The following is a 6,141-nucleotide window of genomic DNA, read 5'->3' as shown; positions in this document are numbered from 1 at the left end:
TATGTTAAACTTATATTAAAGTTTTTCTTCATTACCCATTCAAGCCGTCTCCAACCATTATTAGTCTCAAAGTGGGTTCCTCGTCATCGAATCTAATGTTTTGGTTCCAATACTTCATAAAACATCACACACATGTTGGTTTGGGTTACAAAATGATTCGATTTTATATATTCAAAAGGAAAATAATTTAATTTTTGTGACACATTACTTTATAGTATAAAGTTGCTTACACTTTGCTGCATAGCCGAATTGAATATGTTGTCGGGGGGAGACCTAGGGAATATGCAAGGCACGTTTATGAAGGCACATTTTAAATTAAGACAAACTTAAGAAGCCACTAGTGTTTCTAGTAAAGCTAATATACATGGCTGTTATTATCATATTTTAGGAACACCTTAGTGAAGAAATCGTTTCAATAATAGGGAGACTAAAGAGGAAAAATAATTGAATGAAAACAAAACTAAGGAATTACACATTAATTAAGCATATAAATTTTAAGCCCCAAGTTATACACAATTTTCTACTTAATTGGCATATAAATATATATATATTTACTGCGATACGCATGTCTTTCGTATTAGATTCACTGCAGACTTTCAATGTAGGAAATGTGAGAGACGAAGTAATCGTTTAAAGCAATATCTGACACGCATGTATATAATTAGATTTTAATGAAAATTGAAAATATTTAGTCAGTAAAGTTTTAAGATTAAGATGCAAAGAAAAATCGCGTTATCATTCAAATCATGAAAAAAAAAACAGTTTAAATTGCTTTATGTATTTCAAAGCTATTTCTGGAATGCTAAAGTGAAAAATAAGTTATTGTTAACTGCTTTCTTTATACAAGCCTTACATTCCATCAACTAAAACATCCGGCTTCTGTAGAAATGGCAAACTGAGAAAACCCCTGATTTTCTTGAAGTTAAAGCTTCCTTTATTCTGTATTGGAAATCAATTCATCTATTAAGTCAGACCATTCGCTTGCTCATCTACTGACAGTACCTAACATGATTAGCTTTTTCGCCACCCTTGTTGTAGGCCTACTCTCACTAGCAATGAACAATCCTATCTGCCATATGCGGGATTACACGGCAACCAGTAATTAACGGCATGATTGACTCTGTTAATAAATAACTAGTATCCTTGTCATGAATAACCTTTAATTTATTTTAAATAACTACGATTAACTTTGAAACAGAAACCAAAATAAATATTTTGAGTACCTACTTTAGCAAATATTACATAAAACTAAAATTTATCTGAGAATACTATTCGTTCTTTAAATAATTGAATCATACGTGTATATATATTATTGAAACAATGAATATTATGTTGTAATAGGTATTTACAATAACTACATGTTAGAATTTCTTAAAATAAGGTGCACATCAATGAGAACACAGAAGGTAATCAAATATTTGTGCATGCATAGTTAACTTAACGAAATACCTATTAGTCAACCTTATCAACAGTGGCATGACATGGCCTGGTGATTAGGGCATTCGACTTAAAATCTTCAGGCAGCGAAGTCGAAACCCGTCGTCGAAAATACTTGCCCTTTCAGCAGTTGGGAAATTATAATGTGACGGTCAATCTCGTTGGTAAAGTAGAACTAGCCGTAAGTCTTTTATATAATATCCACTCTTTTTTTTAAATTGGTCAGGTTAGAAGTTCTTGGTCGGAAGACTAGTGAAGCCGAAGCAGCATGACGGTATGATTTTACTAAATTTTATTAGTTATTCTTGACATGTGTGAAACGTTTCTTTGTACCAAATGTCAATTTCAATCGAGGCAGTATGTAACATTTATGTTGCACTACAGATGTGTGCTTATGCATGAACAGAGAGAGAGAGAGAGGTTCGTGATGTTTGTTCAAAAACAGTATTCTAATATATTAATTTTTAAACATAACAAAAACATAAATATTTCCAAGATATCCAGGATAAATGGAAATAGCTGAATTGAAATAATATATTTTTTTTTATTCTTTGCGGTATATCAATGACGATTATGAGTTTCAGAAATAAAAAATCCCCAAAATCACTATGGGCCAAATATTGATTTAAAAAAACAAAAAGTTTACAAATTTTGTTTCGAATTTATAGGAAAGACACACGTTATCAGAAATAGTACTGCAATAATTTACTTATGAATTTAATAACGTGTTACGTCACCACCTACCTCAAATTACAGTTAATGTACAATTATTTTCAGAACTTAGGTATTAGACCAAATAAAATGAGCTTTAAGAGAGCGTTTTAAAAGAGTAAACAAGTACTGAAGAGGCATGCATTTATTTATTAAATGCTCTAAATAGTCTTTTGATCTTTGATGATGTATTTTCTATGAAGAACTTAGCAGGGCCTCATCTGACTTCCACTTATCAGTCTATTTCTTTTGAGAATTTGTTATGTAATTATAGTCCATATAACTTTCTATATTTGGTAACTCGTTAAAAATGTAATGTATCTTTCACTAACACTGCTTTTCAATGTATGGACTTTGTAGTCAGATTCTATAATATTTGACACAAGAATGGTTGTAATTCTCAAAATCTACTATTTACAGGTGCAGAATAATACTTCCCACTAATTGGTCTTGGAACGTTATTGTAGAAGTCATAGTAGTAACCAAAGATGTCAATGGAGAGAGAGCATGAATTTGCTAATTAAGAGAGAACATTTTCCTGTCGAGAAAAGAACATTTGGTCTTATTATTGAGGGAATCTCAATCTTTAACTGCAATCCCTTTTTTTGACAACTATGCAAAATGTTAATTTGAATTTACAAGATGAAAAACATTGACAGAAACTTCTGTCTGTACTATCTTTAGTCGGCATTGCAATCAGGAAGTGAATAATATGAGAATAACACTGATTTTAAAATGAATATTGATTGTTTATTTCACAGATATTAAAATATTCCGATTTGGTAGAAATACAATAACATAAAATATGCATTGGATTGATTTTATGATTTTGCAATACAGTAGTTGTTATAATATAAATCCTTAAATTCTGAATTTCTAGCATGGTTAGATTAGTACGAGTCATTCGAATTTCCTAAATGTGTCTAGTGTGTTAATGTTAGCATTTCTACTGAAAGTTGTTGAAATGTTCATTGGTGAATTGAAATCAAAGAGTTTAAGTAATGTTATTTCTACTCACAATACGCATTAGGACTACATTGTATGAATTAGTACATATAAGATACCATAATCATAGCCAATGTTTGGCATTTTATTAACTTTATAAATGGATATGGTTTACTAGATATACATGGTTTATGGTATAATGTTTGAATATAATGGTGACGGAACATATATTGTAATTTGCCCCCCCCCCCAGTGGTACAACGGCATGTCTGCGGACTTACAACGCTAGAAACCGGGTTTCGATACCCGTGATGGGCTGAGCACAGATAATCCATTGTGTAGCTTTGTGCTTAATTACAAATAAACATTGTAATTTTTAATAGTTTGTATAAATATTTCGCATCATTCCTACCTTACATTGCTTTTATCGTTCAAAATACACCGGCATTTTCCAACTTTAAGTGTTAATTTGATTATTAACTTGATAGGTTGACTGTGATGTAATAGACACCATAACTTAAAATAATATAATAAGTTTAGAGATAAGAGTTTTATGAATAAAAAATCGTGTGTTTTTAATAAAGCATATGATAGTAAACACTCATTATGCAACGTTAGATAGGTCTTGTTTTGTTTTATAATAAGGCATGTGATAGTAAACACTCATTATGTAACAAAGTAATATTGACAAAGTAGTAACATTATATGGGTCTTGTTTTTTTTTAAATAAAGTATGTGATAATAACACTCACTATGTAACGAAGTAATACTGACAAAGTAGTAACGTGAGATAAGTCTTGTTTTTTTTTTGATAAGCCATGTGATAGTAAACAGTCAGTATGTAACAAAGTAGTAACGTTAGATAAGTATTGTTTTTTTATGAGGCATGTGATAGTAAACACTCACTATGTAACAAAGTAATACTGACAAAATAGTAACGTTAGATAAGTCTTGTTTTTTTATGAGGCATGTGATAGTAAACAGTCACTATGTAGCAAAGTAATATTGACAAAATAGTAACGTTACATTTACTAATTAGAACGGTTAAGATGACCAGTTAGTTTAATTGACGAAATAGTTACGTCAAAGGGGGCATGATCAAATTGACTAAATGCACAGTCGTCAATCTGTCAAATTATTTCTTTCATAGTTTTTAATTGAGTCTTTGAAAATCGTTGTAAATGTAAATAGCCTATTATCTTTAAAAATAATAACTAAATAAAAGTGAACATTTTATGTATATATATATATACTTATTTGTTTCTAGGAAATTTCAAAACTTTAAGTTATTTCAAGAGGATGCAAGTATAAAGTATTAATACATGAATACACTATTGAAAACTGAAAGTCTACAACACAAGTAGCACGTTTTAATGAAAAGATAATGACTTTTTCTGCATGAACGAATTTCTTAGCTGTGCAACTGTATTTGACTACTAAATTCTCTTTGTTTGTATTTTTCTACTTATAATACTTCCATAATTGACTTTAATTCTGCATGAGATGCGTTATATATAATACATAATAAACAAAACTTACCTCTGGTGTTACAGCTGTAAATAGTTTCAAAGTCTTTCCAGCGAAACTTGAATATGATTTTGATTCATACGTTTGCAATGAAATTCTTTGATGAATTCCTAAAAGAATATATACAAAACAAAAATATTTAACAAGTGTGGATATCTGTGTGCATATAACACACTGCAGTCACTGTATTAATATTATTTCCTTTATGGCCAACCTATGGTAGTGGGTGTAAATCGCTGGAGAAAGATATCCACATATATTTACCCTATAAATTTAGTGCAAAAGTATCTCAACTTAAGGCTTTACTTAAAAAAAAACAGCTTCACTGAATAAAATATGGCTTTCATTGTATCCACAAGGAACATTCGCTCACCTTGTTTTTAAGTAAGTCTCAATATTTGCTTACAAATTGTAAATTAATGATCACAAGCTTTCAGATTATGAGAAGTTGAGAAGAGATATATTGTAACTTACTGTAACACATAGATTAAAATATCTTACAAGTACTAGTAACAACATGATCAACTATACTCTTATTCTTATGTAAGAAAAAGTAATGTAAACATCTCGCTGAGTTACAAGATTTTTCTACAGGCAAATAGCCGTTAAAGAACTGTGTTAGTAAAATGCTGGAAAAATATCAAAATCTCAATACTTGTGGTATGTAATAGAAAATTTATAACCAGGGTGAAGGTTTGCCATTACGAAGAGTCGAATCATAGGTCTTTTCAGGTATGATATTCCTTACAGAAGGCGCAGCACATACAGTACGGGTTCACAGCAGTACTATTTCCAGTCATTTAAGTTACTTTCATAACGCAGCGTCAGTGGACTTTATCACATTCGATTTGCTGTAATGAGTTTTGAGAGTACACACGTTCTAGAAAGATTTTAGAAAAACAAACAAACAAAAAAAACAGAAAACCAGAAGACGTGATGGTGTGTAGATTTTATCATATTTTTCGTTCCAACAAGAATTATAAAAAAAAAAAATGTTATATAACAATACACAAAACAATACCAAAAATAACGCTATAAGATAAACCTTTCATTTACCTTCGTTATTATTAGGTCGTCAAGAAATGAATGAAAAAAAAACCCGAACAACTTATATATCAAAACAAAACTTAAATGAAATAATTTCGATTCTTATCGATGATGCTTTACCATCATACAATCAGGTTGTTTATGCCCTGATTAAAGAAATCACTTGGTCTTGAAGCAAAAAACATGTCGATGTCCTCTTTAACATCTTCCACATTTGCATATTATTTCTCATTAAGATGGTGTTGCAGCGAACGAAAAAGATGGTTATCTGATGGTGCCGTATCTGGAGAATATGGTAGGTGGGGAAAAACTTCCCAACCAAACCCCATAATCTTGTGTTTCGTCAAACGTGCCACAAGTGGATGTGCATTGTCGTGGAGAAAAACACTTTTTCTATTGACGAGTGAAGGGCGTTTCTGATGAAGGGCTTGATTTAAACGTTCCACTTCTTGACTATAGATCTCTGCATTGACA

General features: G+C 30.8%; 1 protein-coding gene across 4 annotated transcripts in view; it reads right to left on the bottom strand.

Moving 5' to 3' along the window:
• The window catches only part of LOC106459614 (leucine-rich repeat-containing protein 24-like), a 160,391-nt gene that overhangs the window by 77,710 nt on the left and 76,540 nt on the right, over nt 1-6,141 (bottom strand). For 3 of the 4 annotated variants that reach the window (XM_022386138.1, XM_022386141.1, XM_022386139.1), the window contains one exon: nt 4,633-4,730. The exons of the other annotated variant lie outside the window; for it this stretch is intronic. The gene's annotated coding sequence lies outside the window, so the exon portion shown is untranslated. The remainder of the gene's footprint in view (nt 1-4,632; nt 4,731-6,141) is intronic. 4 annotated transcript variants of the gene reach the window in all.

Source organism: Limulus polyphemus, unplaced genomic scaffold (genome assembly GCF_000517525.1).
Source record: "Limulus polyphemus unplaced genomic scaffold, Limulus_polyphemus-2.1.2 Scaffold637, whole genome shotgun sequence".
Taxonomy (NCBI): domain Eukaryota; kingdom Metazoa; phylum Arthropoda; class Merostomata; order Xiphosura; family Limulidae; genus Limulus; species Limulus polyphemus.
Note: the sequence above shows the minus strand (reverse complement) of the source record. Positions and strands in the feature narration are given on the sequence as shown.